Below are 14,338 nucleotides of genomic sequence, written 5' to 3'. Positions count from 1 at the left end.
AAACTCTTTCCTTATCCACTACTGTAAATGAGGCATTTACAAACAATGTTCAAGTTTGTATTAAAAGAAAGAATTAGTTTGACCCCTTCTTTTGATGGTTAATGCATACATACAATATCTTTATGTAACTGTGACACTGCTTTATTAGGTCTATCAGTTATTTTCTGCCAATTTATATTTTAACATGATTTCTTAAACACAGTAAGTGGTTTTAAAATAAGAGAACAGCATATTATAGTTTTCATAAGTATAAAAGCATAATGAAATTGTACCCCTACAAAAAAATTCCATTAACCTGTTATATTAATGGAATTTATAATAAAGACAGCATGTTGAGACCTGGCCAAAAAATGCCTCCTTTAGTATTTATAAGAGCTGCATGCATCTAGTATGAAAACCATATCAACTGCAAGTGCCAGTTCTACAAATTAGTTTACTGTTTGTATCAGTAATTTTAAAGGCTGGATGATCTTTGCTGATTAAAGCTAAATCTCATCCAGCAACTCAACGAACACGTTTTAGAACCATCAGAATCTGCACAGACTAAAGTTAACAGTGATAAGTAGAATCAAGCACAGTAAAAGTTTGTCTCAATTATTTGAAATTGTTTTCTTATATATAAAGCTGAAATTTGCTAAATTATGATTTGGATGAACCACAGTGCAGCACCGTGGTGGTTTTTAGATTGAAGGCTGACTTTCTGTTTTAACTGTCATAACTTCTGAAATGTTCAATGAGAATAAATGGGAAATGGAAGGCACACTTTCTTGGTTTACCGGACACCCCCTTTATCAGAGACTTGGCCTCTTTTAGATTGGTTTATCTCTAAATAAGATACTTTGTAATTGTGTATTTAATGACATGTCCCTTCCCTGTAATCTTCTGCCTCAGAAAAGAAAAGCCTAGTCAGACTGTATTTCCAGTCACAAAACATAAAAATTAATCTAATTCTGTTTTCTTAACTGTAAAGTTCCCATTCATTTCATGAATGAGGCCACATCTTACGGACAGAGCATAGTTACTGTCCTGCAGCTTCCTATAACTATACTCATGGCTATTAAAATTGCATGAAATTTAAATAAATTTTATTATGTCTGCAAATCTCTGGGCTTTTATTTTTCTGGGATATGTGGGTGCTTTAATCAGTACATAGTAACTCTTTTTCTACTTCCAAGTTAATAAGAACAAAATACTAGCAACTGCTTGGATTTTAATGAATCTTTAAAAGCTCAAGAGTCATTGAAATTATTTCCAGAGATAGATTTCCATTTTTAAATTGAACACATTTTTAAAAAACCAGTTATGTTTGCTATTAAAACATTTCCACTTTTAGGATATTATGTGCATGTTGCCAAGACTCAAGTAAAATGACATGGATACATCAACTGTGAAGGGCCTACCTCTAAAAAAATAAAGAATAAATATAATTATGAAATAAAAATTTCAATGAATTCTTGCAGATTTATGCAAATAAGATTTTTTAGAAGAAACCTCATTGTTAATTTAACCACCACCATACATTTTTGTGGGCTCTGAAGTTCTTTGGGAAGAGTGCTCACTTAAACTTGATGCATTTTAAACTCCTCGTTACACTGCCTGGTTACTTGGCAGGCAGATAAAATGTCTGAAGTGAACTGGCAGTGTGTGGAGATGTTGGACCTTTCAAAAGCAATACAGATTCCTATGCTGTCATTTTGTCTCCGTAAGTGCAAGTGTGTTTATATTGTTGACAGTGCAAAAATAGGGTAATTGGCTGCAGACTTAGGATATTACAGACCTAGACATTTTTTTCTCTATCTTTAGCATAGATATGTTAGAATCACATTTTCTTTGCATTAATGATGTTCTTTATATACAGCTTTCATGCTAGATTATTTAATTATAGTTTTTTAAATTAATGAAATGAATTTAAGATATTGAAATAGACATCTAAGTAATGGCCATTTTAAACCCTGTTTCTTACTATGGGAGAAGGGGAAATATAGCATCTGTTTCTTGTTTCTAATTTGCAAACAGAACTTATCCAATGAAAATTTATGTAAAATCAAACCAAAAGAGATGGACTGAGTATATAATGCCCTGAAACTAAGTGACAAAAGTAAAGTGTTCTTGAATAATTAAGCCCATGTATATTTGTTTTGAATTCAAAGTCTTGAGATATGTGATAACTGAATGTAAAAACTTTGTAAATTGTAGAAGAATACAGATTGTTCACTGTAACAAGAGGTAATTCATACTTGTCTGCTAGTTACATAAACTACAAGAACTGCTTTTACAACATGGGATGGACTTTGGTAATGCAATTGAACAGTTACTGGCATCCTCAGCTGAAGCGCTGCAGATATTCTGGGTCACACTTTCAACCAGCTGCAATTTTGCAACTCAAGAAGATGAATTTATGGTCAAAAACTGCTTCCATGATGAACTTTTGAAAAAAATCAACTAAACTCCCTGGCAATCTTCAGAAACACTAGTTGCGACTGTACTTACTCCGTGGTCTTTGATGGCTGTTTCACATGACAGCATCCTAGCACCTTCCTCATTGGCACAGACTTCCTTGTGGACCGCTGCTTCACGGATGCCAGCTTCATTGCTTTGGGTAGGAATTTAAAGTAGTCGAGGGACAGTTTTTATTACAGCTCTTAACATCAGGCAACTTTCAGCTTTTAAAAACCCTTTGTGAAAATTCTGGTTAACAGCACTATAGCTCTGATTGTAGGATTACTAAATGTTCAGTGTTGGCCTATCTTATCAGAATAAACTGTGCCATTAATCCTCTCACAGACATACATACGTAAGGTAGATAGCAATCAACAGAATTTAGGGGATGATTTTCTGTCTCCAAATAAAATGGCTTTATATTTCCTCCAGCTAATTTTCCAGTGATTATAGCAGATGCCATCTAATACATTTATGATCTTGTTTCTTTCTCTGGGGATCTTGCCATGGCAGCAACTTGTGAAATAAATGTAATTATACATGCACAACTCAAAGACTTAGTAGGTTTAAATTTAGCAGTCAGTTGGTTATATTAGATTTCACAGTAAATGGAATAGGAAGTGTTTTTATTTTCCTGTAGTTCAGTGGATTCCATTTGAACCAATTTACTGCCAAATGTCAGTAAATTTGGTTCAACTTGTAATGGTCTTGGCTCTAGGGTATTCTTAATTTTCAATATCCTAGAACATATTGAGTCTTCCCTTCAGTAAATACACTTTTCAACATACCTCTAATCCTATGCTTCCTTGAAACAGTAATGTGCTAGCTGAGTTGTTTACTAAGAAATGTTTTAAGGGCCTGGAGGTGTGGGAGTGTTGGAGTGTTCTCCAAAATAAGGGAGAAGCAGATAGGCACCATGTCTGATGAGGCAGAAAATTAGGCAGGATTTCTTAAGCGACTCTCAGAATGGTAATTGTCTTTTCTGCCTTGTCACACATGCCACTGTGCCCTTTAATACTTCACATGGAAACCTCAGGTTTGTGGACAGCAAAGTTCTGGAGAATGACATTTTGTGCTTCCTGAGGCTCCCCTCTGCCAGGCACATTAGCTTAGTGCTTCAGATGTCAGCCCAAGTCCCTGCTACCTCCTTTCCTGCTGCCCAGGAAGAGTGTTTGTGCTGGAACTGGAGCCCCTGCACTCCTCAGGTGACCATCCACATGCATTAGGTGAAACTGAGCTCTGAGCCCAGAAGGTCTGCATTTTAAGCACTCACATGGGGCTCTCAGAAACTGACACACCTCTTAGTTAACTAGTTTCTTCTCTTTGTTCTAAAAGAAATATGGATCTCTCTCAGGCCAGGATTTAGTGACTAGTTTTCACTAGACAGCAGGTTAATACCTAGCTCTCATTTTTTAAAAAGAATTAAAGGGAACTGATTAGGTTTGCTGGGTTTTTAACCTAATTCCAAAGCATGGCAGAATGCTCTAGGTAGGAATTATGGGAATCCAAGGTGAAGAAACCTTTTTCTTATGATTTGTAGCTACCTACTGTGCCTGACTTGGTGCCTGTGTGAGGATTAAGCCCTTAGTCTGCTCTTGCAATTATTCAAATGACTGAAGTTAAAAAAATTTGCTTTTGTAATAACAATAAAAATTGTCATCTTCCCTTTTGAAGGATTTGTCTTTTTGTTTATAATCACCTGTATTGTATCATACTGAGTGTATCTGTTTTCTCTACAGTCCTCAATGTCCTGTTTGGGCATCAGACCACACACAGGTATTGTACCGCAGTGTGTACAAGACCAACAATAAAGAATTTTACACTTCATGGCCCATGGAGCCAGTTTCAGATACGCAAGTTCTATCAATGCATCTTAAAGCAGAAAAATAGCATCAGTACCTTGGATGTTGTAGCTTTGCAGTGAAGAAGTATATATCCCAGTCTGCAATAAATGATGACCAAATTACAATGACATAAATTTTAAAGTTTTCCAAATTTAAAAGAACCAAAATTTGATGCTAGATAAAGATTTTGAAAAGTCATGCACTGTTATGACATTTTTGGTTCTTTGTATTTAATCTGTCTGCTAAATTCAACATGTTAGTCTTAAAAGTGAAATAAGCAGTAAAAGAAATTGAAATTTTATGATTTATATGAACCTTACTTGCAAAGTTCTATTCTTTGAGTTTAGTGAAGAGTGAGGCTACTGATAATATGTCTACTGGCAAAATAGTTGAGTTAGAGAGGGCATTATGCAAGAAAACTTATATACTGAACTTTCTTTGCACCCTTGTTTGTGATTATATTTAGGTTGAGATTTCACCCCTCTGAATTGAGCTGTACAGTCCTAAAGGACTTTGTGTTTGAGTATAAACTACACAAGTTACTTAGAGCAAAAGCAATCTCCATCACCATCTTTGCTATTTCCCTGGCAAATACACTAAGTTTTAGGATAAGAAAGAAATTTTGAAAGAATTAGATTCTTAGGAGTAATTATTATTTGTAAAGAAGTTCCAGCAGACAGAAAGTGTACACAAAGGAGAGCATTTTTTTTATTAAGAGAAGACTTGCATACGGTGAAATGCACAGATCTCAAGTTTACAATGAGTTTGTCAAGTGCATACAACTACGTAAACATCCCCATTAACATACGGAACATTTTCATCACTACAGAAAGTTTCTCTCTGCCTCTTTCCAGTCCATCCCTTCCTCCTGCCAAGACAATCACTGTTCTGCCATAGATTAGTTTTGCCTGTTTTTGTTGTTTTAATTTTTATTTTTTGGCTGCGCCATGTGGCATATAGGATCTTAGTTCCCTCACCAGGGATCAAACCCTCACCCCCTGCAGTGGAAGCACAGTCTTAACCACTGGACTGCTGGGGAAGTCCCAGTTTTGCCTGTTTTTGAGCTCCACATAAATGGCACATTATACACCCAGCTGTCTTTTCTCGAGCATGTTTTGGAGATTAACCCACATGTCTTATCAGTAGTTTATTCTCTTTACTGCTGAGTAATATTTGAAGAATATCCCTTTTTTTTTTTTTGTCCTTGAAAGATTTAATTTTGTTTTCCAATCAGGGTTCTTTCTCATGTTGGTTGCAAACACAAACAGCCTTGTTTGAATTATCATTAGAAATGCAAATGAGTACCCAAAGAGAAAAGCTTTACCTCTTCTCCCTTAATCTCCTTTTATAAATCTGCTACCACACAGAAATAGACTTAGTCTCCCCAAAGGTGGTGAAATAACGTGAGCTCCCTTCCCATCTCCCTGTCAGTCCTTCACTCAGTCCCCTTTGATGTGCCCTGTCAATTATAAAACTTCACTGTCCCTGTCACACTTGCATGTTGCTAGAGGCAAAGTCACCTGACTTGTACCTCTACTGACTAACTTTTAAACCTCAGGGCGAAGTCCTTGGGTTTTTTTTTTTCTGGTAGATTTATTTTATTAAATTACATGTATGAATAACTTTTAGAAGTTCTTTTATTGATCCCTTATTGATGACCTAGCATAATACTTTCTGTAGCTATTGAAAAGCTTCCTAATTTGAGTAAAGATGCACTTTGAACTGTCAGTAACATTCACCAGTTACATACTGGTATGGTTAAAAGAACAGTCCTCTAAGAAGTTGTCAGCTGCTTATCTTCAATAATGAAAGATGATCAACGGTACTGAAAATCTGTTGTGCTTTTTTTGTTTGTTTTTTAAAGCCTAGAAGTCATTTCTAGAAATAGGCTTAATGGGACTTCACTGGTGGTCCAGTGGCTAAGACTGTGCCCAATGCAAGGGGCCCCGGTTGATCCCTGGGTAGGGAACTAGATCCCAGGTGCCACAACTGAAGATCCCGCTTGCCGCAACTAAGACCCAGTACAGCCAAATAAATAAATAAATAAATAAAAATAGCCTTAATAAGATTTCTCAGGGAATATAATTCCTCTAAACTGAGGCTGACTGGATTAAAAAGCAGTCTACCTAAATGGTGTACAAGGAAAGGTTGGTGTCCATCATGAGACAGAGCAATATGAGGAGCTTGAGGTACCCACACAGCTATACAGGTACAAGAAGATAGCTAAAGAGGAACAGCAAACAGGCTGATAAAGTTTCTCTACTGAAAACCTTTCATTTTCTTCTCTCCTCTCTGGTGATCTGTTCTCTTGCCTCTCCTTCCCTAGGGCCCTCCCCAATTTTTTTTTTTTTAAATCAGAACCTAATAATTTCTTCACCTACTAGCCTCTTTTTCCCCACTTGAGTTTAGGTTCATGGCCTCCCCTCTTTCAGACCCTAAGATGCACATTTCACTTTCCAATCCATTTAATGATTATTTTCAGCAAAGGGCTATCCCTGTGCTATTACATATGTGCCAGATACCATGTAGAAATATATATGTTATCTCATTTAATCTCTTAATTCCAGTGGAGAACTAGCTTCATTTTACAGATAAAGAAATTGAGGCTTGGGAGATTAGCTAACATGTCCAAAGATAACTAGTTTATCACTGAATTGGGATTCAGACTCAGATCTTTCTGACCAAAAAGACCATGTTCTTCCTACCTTCCTTAAAATGTCACATTCTGTATTGGCACAATATTGTTTGACCTCTTGATTCCATTATGTCTAGTGTTAATATCTCCTAGCAGATTTCAATACCAGGATGAGTATCTTGAGGACACTCACATAAGATTTTTTAAATTGCTTTTAGATAATCCAGACATGGATAATTAATTATATGGTTTGTTTTTTGTTTTGCCATTTGTAATTATTCTAATTTTGCAGGGCTGTCTAGATTTACTAGTTGATTCTAGCAAATATTTATTTTCAAGTAACTAGATTTTGAGCTCCACTATTAAGTTTTCTGTTTCTTAAACTTTGTTTACCATCTAGCAACATCTTCATACATTCTTTGCAGGTAGTTGCATTATGATTTATTAAATCCTTTATAAGATTATATACTACTTTGCATATAGTTAATGCCATTTTGTTAAGCAGGCAGATTTTGCAACTACTAAAAAAATTTCAAGTTTAAAGAGAAACCTCTTTCAATACCTTCAGAGAAACAACTTAATAGTATGCAGTGAGACCTGAGCACTCAAAATGTTGAATGTCTGTTACTCAATGTATGTTTACTATAAAAAGAAATTATACCACAAAACTTAATAATTGTTTCATTAGAAATGTACATGCTAATCACTTTTCTTCCCAGATGTTAACATGTATTAATTTTTAAAAAGTAACTCATACATGGTTCAGGATACATACTACATTTAGTTTTCCCTTTAACTCAATCTCCACTATTAAGACAACCTATAATATTCCTTTACACGTACAATACTATGTTCATTTTGGCTAGCAATTACCATATTTAATTCATTTAAAAATTCATTATTTGGGGACTTGCCTGGTGGTGCAGTGGTTAAGAATCTGCCTGCCAATGCAGGAGACATGGGTTCAATCCCTGGTCCGGGAAGATCCCACATGCCGTGGAGCAACTAAGCCCGTGTGCCACAACTACTGAAGCCCTTGCACCTAGAGCCTGTGCTCCACAAGAGAAGCCACGAGAAGCCCGCGCACCGCAACAAAGAATTGCCCCTACTCACCACAACTATAGAAAGCCCATGCTCAGCAACAAAGACCCAACACGGCCAAAAAATAAATTAATTTTTTAAAAATTCATTATTTTTAGTGGGTAAACAATAGATAGGCATAAATAATGTAATACGTGGAGTCTGGATAGAGAGCTACATAGTATTAATCTTGTGTGTGCTCAATAGTATCTTGAGTTCGAAAAGTTTTAAAAAGTAAAACTGACAGCAGTTTAAGAAAATTTTAAATTATTTATGAATGAAATATTTATCCTCAAAGTACTGAGTGAAATTTAATAAAATAACATGGATCAGTTTTTCAGCTTGTTTTAAAGGACTGATTTGGGGACTTCCCTGGCAGTCCAGTGGTTAAGAATCCATGCTTCCACTGCAGGGGGCATGGGTTCGATCCCTGGTTGGGGAACTAAGATCCCACATGCCTTACGGTGTGGCCAAGAAATAAAAATAAAAGATGAACTGGTGGAGTAAAATATTTTCCAGCATAAATCCCAAAGTTAAGTAACATATTGTGGCAACCATATTTACACAGAAATAGAGTACATTTCAGATTTAAAACTAGTGCTCACTAATGGCTTACTCAGGTCTTAATAAATAGCAGGTATGGATATTTAGGAAGGGATAAAATTCCTGGACAAATTTCACTGAACATGAGAATGGTTTCAAATACAACAGATAAAGAAGAACTAGGTTTTTTTAAAAAATTATTTGAATTAAAAGGTCACTGGTTAAAAAAAAAAAAAAAAAGGGTCACTGGTGACTTTCCCCTAATTGAGGAATAGTGTGATTGAAACCAAGGAGTTAGGAGAAAGCTGAAAGCACTTTAAAGCACTTGACTACAAAAGGACAAAAAAAAAAGGTAGCAGGAAAAAAGGAGAAGTAGCATGACACTATCTCTTAAGAACACACATGAAGCAAAGACAGCCACTAGAGAAGGGGAAAATGAAGATAACGGAATAGCAGGACCATTAAGCATAAAGTCTTAAGAAGGCAGGAAGGGATTCACAGATTCAGCATCTGCTCACCATGTGCCAGGCAGACTCTGTGTGCACCAAGATAACTAAACCGTAGTTTGGGTCCTCAAATAACTCAATCTAGTGCCTAGTACCTAGAGGAAACAAACTAAGCAACAGTCATTGTCACAGTAGGGTAAAACACTAACTTTAAGAACGCTTCTTACTACTGCTATTCTTTTTTTCAGTTTTTAAGTAATCTGAGTTCATGTGGCATCTTATACCACTTACAGCATTTACCACTTCCTGCCTCGTATGCCTTATTTTGCTCTAACTTGTAAGCTCACTGGTGGTAAGCACCTACACACGAGTTGGGCCCTATGGAGTGAAAGTGAATAGGATAAGGCCACAGACGTTCAATCTTTGGAGAAATCAAAAATGCTAACAAGTAATTCAATAAATGCCATAAAGAGAGATGAGCAGGTGGTATTATATACATTACTGTGGATAGTAAAGAGAATTGGCAATCTAAAGAATTACCTGGAACACAAAAATATGTTCACTTCATTCGCCCTAATGGGAAAAGTTTAAATGTTGCATTTTTCCTCTCACTCACATTCCTCATAATCCTTTCACTGAAATTGCTTTCTGTAAGGTCACCATGACCTAACTGCTCAACAAATGGTCTTTTAGAAGTTCCTCGGTATTTGACGGTATTAACACATCCTCACTTCTCCATTCCTAGACACCCTCTTAGTTTTATTTTACATCTTCAACTACTTCTCTCTTTCATAGGCTCTTTTTCCTCCTGTCCCCTAACTGAGGGTTTCTCCATAGCCCTATTCTGACTTTATGCTTCTCCTTTTTGCAATCTCATCTATTTCCACAAATTTTTTTCCTTCTTCTTTTTTGGATTTCGGCTGCACCACATGGCATGTGGGATCTTACAAACGTTGAGTCAAAAATTATCCTCACTCCAGTTATATTAAAACTTCTGTTGGCTGCACTGCCTTATCAGCACTTTCCATTCAAGGCTACTGTCTCCCCAGTCAGTTCATTTGTAACTGCGGTGTGAGCGAAAATGGATGTCCCACTTGTGATTTGCAGGAAAGAGCAGTGTGCAGTGATTTGTTTTTTGTGGTCTGAAGGTGTGCACATTCGCATATTTCTACGCATACTGTCAACACTCTGCGAAAACTTCGTTTTGAGGTGTTAAATCATCCTCCCTATAGTCCTGATCTTGCTCCATCGGACTTTCACCTGTTTGGTGAAGAAGTGGAGACAGCAATGCATTTGTGGCTTGCAGCTCAGCCTAAAACATTTTTTAATGAGGGAATATGAAAGCTTGTTGACAGATGGACACAGTGTATTGAAAAGCAAGGAGATTATGTTGAAAAATGATGTATTTGTCTTTTCTAAAAGTTAAAATAAATTCTACAGCCAGAGTGAGGATAATTTTTGACTCACCCTCACAGTTCCCCAACCAGAGATCGAACCTGTGCCCCCTGCAAGTGGAAGCGCAGAGGCTTAACCACTGGACTGACAGGGAAGTCTCTCCACAGTTTTAACCCTCACTTCCATGACTTTCACATTTCCTACTTTGGTTCAGGAACCTTCTCCTCCACGTTCCGATCCACAGAGATGTACCCCTGGAACTTCAAACTCAATATTGAAAAAGAATATCATATTTTTCTTTCCAAATCTACTGATCCTCCTGCCTTCCCAAGCTCTATTAACAAATCCACCAATTTGCCCAGTTATTCAGAATTTGGAAGTAATCTGAATTCCCTCCCTTGTTTATCCAATCCTTGTTCAAGTCTTATATTTTGTCCTCCCTGCTATCATGATATTAGACCTCAATACCTAGAAAATCACAATAGTTTCCCATTCTTGTCAAACTAAGCCCCATCTCAGGCCATTATAATGCATTATTCACCCTTCAAATGAATACCAATTATGTCATATATGGGCTAGGTGCTAACAAAACAATGGTGAAGATATCATTTGTAGTTTTCCTACCATTAATTGGCTATCCCCTGACCTCTCAGAGCTTACCCTCAAGCAGGGGAGACCCAATGATGGTAGAACAACTTTGAAGGCAGTAGTGCTCCAGAAGGAAGTTACAGAATGTTGGAAGGTATGAAGAGCACTAGAAACTGCAGAGTTGAAACCAAGATCTAAAGACCGAAGGGGTGAGTGGCAGTGTATGAAGTCAAGGAGGTAATAAGGGAGAGAGCAGGTGAAGAGTGCTTAATATGTTGAGAATGACCATAGAATTTATTTTTCAAACTGGGATACTTTTTTTCTAGGACACATGCTAAACCAGATAGGACACCAGACAAGAAATGCCCACTTAGATATGTAAAAGGAAAATTAAGAAACCTGTACCTCATCCTAATGACAATGATATTACAAGGAAGTTGGTTAAGCACAATCAGGTTTGACAGGATCACACCTCCACTTTACAAAGATCACTCCCTCTGAAGGGTGGAGAATGGACTACAAGATGCAAAAGTGGAGTTAGGAAGACAACCTAGGAGGCTGGTACAGTAGTCTAGGAAAAAAAGTAACGAGAGCTTGCATCACAAGTTGGAAGGGATAAAAAAGGATTGGATGAATGCAAGAAATACTTAGAAGAAATAAACAACAAGACTTTGTTATCGACCATATTTGGGGAATGAGGAGAAAAGAATTAAGGAGGATTCCCATATGCTGGCTTGTGAGTTCATGATGCCACAAACTGAGACAGAAAACACACGAGAAGCAGGTTTAAGAGGAAGATAGAGTTCATGGTGGGACCTGTTTACGGTGCTAGGTCCCAACAGGACTTCTGTATCAACACAGCTGATGGGTCTGAAGATGGGAGGACTACACATTTCTACTAGTTATCTATTTTTGGATAATAAATTACCCCCAATTTAGTGGCTTAAAAAAACATTTAGTATCCCACAGTTTTTGTGTGTGGGTCAGAAATCTGGAAGCAGCATAGCTAGATGGTTCTGGCTCAGGATCTCTCAAACGTCTGCAGGATCGACTGGAGGAGGAACCACTTCCAAGCTCACTTGCTGGCAGGTTGCCTGAGCAGTCTTAGAACATGGTTGCTGGCTTCACCCAGAGCAAGTAATCTGAACAAAGGAAAAAGGGAGGGAGAGGTGGAGGGAAAGATGGCAAGGAAGTTAAGGTTGAAACTATAGTCTTTTTACAACCTAATCTCCAAAGTGACATCCCATCACTTCTGCTCTGTTCTATTTGCTAGAAGCAAGTCACTAAGTCCAGCCCATACCCAAGGGGAGAGGAATGAAACTCCATCACTTAAGTTTTAAAGAATTTGTGGGCTTATGACATTTTTTTTAACCACTACAATACCACGGCAAGATTAACCTTCCTATAGCATAGTTCATCACTAACTACCTCCTCTTCTTCCCTAACACCAGTTCAAAAACCTGTATCTATATGATTTCTCCAAAATATAAAACTTCAGCTTGATAATAAATTCCTTAACCTCGCCACTCTAGCCGCATCTCCCATTTCTCCCCTCTGCACTTCCCTACTCCAACCACTTACTGCTTCCAAACACCACCATCCTCTTTCACCTGAACACATGCTGTTCCCCTGGCTTGGAAGTCTGGTTCTCGAACTTGAATTCAGGTGACCCAACATCTGAAAGCCCTCATGCTCTTTTCAGATTACTAGGAAACACAGATACATGAAGTCTAACGTAACAATTCATAATATCGTGCTAAAACAAATTCCATCTTATACTAGATTATTCTACAACAGACAAGTGGGAGTAGGTGCCAAAGGTTTAGAACATTTCTCCTACAAGTTTTTGGTTAAAGACAAAGCCAGATATAACCCTGTAAATCAACTATACTCCAATAAAAATAAAAAAATAAAAAAGACAAAGCCAGTTATTAGAGATCAGCAGCGAAACACTCCTTCCTCCAGCTTTGGCAATATGGAAGGAGCATTTCTTTGAAAGCAACTGAAAGCGAGAGCATCCTACTCCCATTCTTTTATCTCTCAAAAGTTTCCACAGCTAGCTGCGAAAAGAATCATCCTAAATATCCATCAAAAAGCTCCGAAATCACTCTTGTTTATCTACATGGCGAAAGACCATACGGCTGTTAAAAAAGAGGCAGAGCCTTAAAGACTGACTTGGACAACCTCCAAAATATATTAAGAGGAAAGGGCAACCTACAGAACAATGGGTATACAGGATACTACTTGTGTTTTAAAAAAAAAAAAGGAACTTCCCTGGTGGCGCAGTGGTTAAGAACCCACCTGCCAACGCAGGGGATGCGGGTTGAGCCCTGGTCTGGGAAGAGTCCCACATGCCCTGGAGCAACTAAGCCTGTGTGCCCCAACTACTGAGCCCGCGCTCTAGAGCCCGACCCTGAGCCCCACAACTACTGAACCCATGTGCTGCAACTACTGAAGCCCCTGCGTCTAGAGCCAGTGCTCCACAAGCAAGAGTAGCCCCTGCTCGCTACAACTAGAGAAAGCCAGCGCCCAGCAAAAAAAGACCCAACGCAGCCAATAAATAAACTAATTAATTTTTAAAAAAAGAAAAGAAAATTGAAACCCAGCCATCCTTAAAAAAAAAAAAGTATAAGTATTGCCTAAACATGCCTAGAACATCCCTAGAAAATTCCAGGAGAAACAGGTAACAGTGGTCACCTCTGGGGCCGCGGGGAGGGAGGGAGGCTTTCTCCCGTTCTGCAGCCTGCACCTTCACAGGTAGCTCCTAGCTCCCGCCTCTGCGAGCCCCGACGCTCAGGAAACTGGCTCCGGCTCATCTTTCGGGCCCCACACCGCTTAAGGACGCGCCTGGTGTTTCCCGGGCACGAGTCCACGGAATTGCCACCAGCCAGCGGGGAGGGGCCCGCCACCATCGCGGTGGACGGGGCTGTGGCTGGCTTCGCAGAAGGTCATCCGGCAGGTGGGTGATGGGGCCGGACTCCCCGAGCTTCCCACACCGCAAGCCTAAAGTCGGGGCGGGACGGGGTGGGGGTGGGGGGGGGGTCCACTGACAGCGGGTGGTCCCACCGGGTGGTCGGACAGGCCTCCTCTCCCGCCTCCGGGCGCTCGCTCGATTTCTTCCGTGGAAGAGTGAGAGCGAGGTGTCGCCAGGCTGCCCCACGCGCCTCAAGGACACCCTGAGCAGAACAGCGGGAGAGGAAAGCCCTCCGAGAAGAGACGCACACCGGCCGGCGGAGAGACTACCTACCTTAGTCTGCTCGCTCCCGCCAAACCCTGACGCAGCGACGCCCAGGAACTCGACCCCGCGCTCCCGGAAGTGACGAGAGGCCCCGTCCCCGCCCCCCGGCTTCCGGCTCCGGGACTAGGTT

General features: G+C 39.1%; 1 long non-coding RNA gene across 2 annotated transcripts; it reads right to left on the bottom strand.

The window, feature by feature from the left end:
* Positions 1–4,843: 4,843 nt before the first annotated feature.
* On the bottom strand, positions 4,844–14,337 carry LOC130861161 (uncharacterized). Of its 2 annotated transcripts, none has more exons than XR_009055545.1 (3): positions 14,218–14,337; positions 12,581–12,676; positions 4,844–12,112 (listed from the first exon to the last, which is right to left on the bottom strand). It is a non-coding gene; the product is annotated as an uncharacterized LOC130861161 (long non-coding RNA). The 2 variants fall into 2 exon arrangements; XR_009055544.1 differs by lacking the exon at positions 14,218–14,337 and adding an exon at positions 13,668–14,200.
* Between the last annotated feature and the right edge of the window lies 1 nt (position 14,338).

This window comes from Hippopotamus amphibius, chromosome 9, assembly GCF_030028045.1.
Source record: "Hippopotamus amphibius kiboko isolate mHipAmp2 chromosome 9, mHipAmp2.hap2, whole genome shotgun sequence".
NCBI classification, from domain to species: Eukaryota; Metazoa; Chordata; class Mammalia; order Artiodactyla; family Hippopotamidae; genus Hippopotamus; species Hippopotamus amphibius.
The sequence above is the reverse complement of the archived record's forward strand: the minus strand, read 5'-3'. Positions and strand labels throughout refer to the sequence as shown.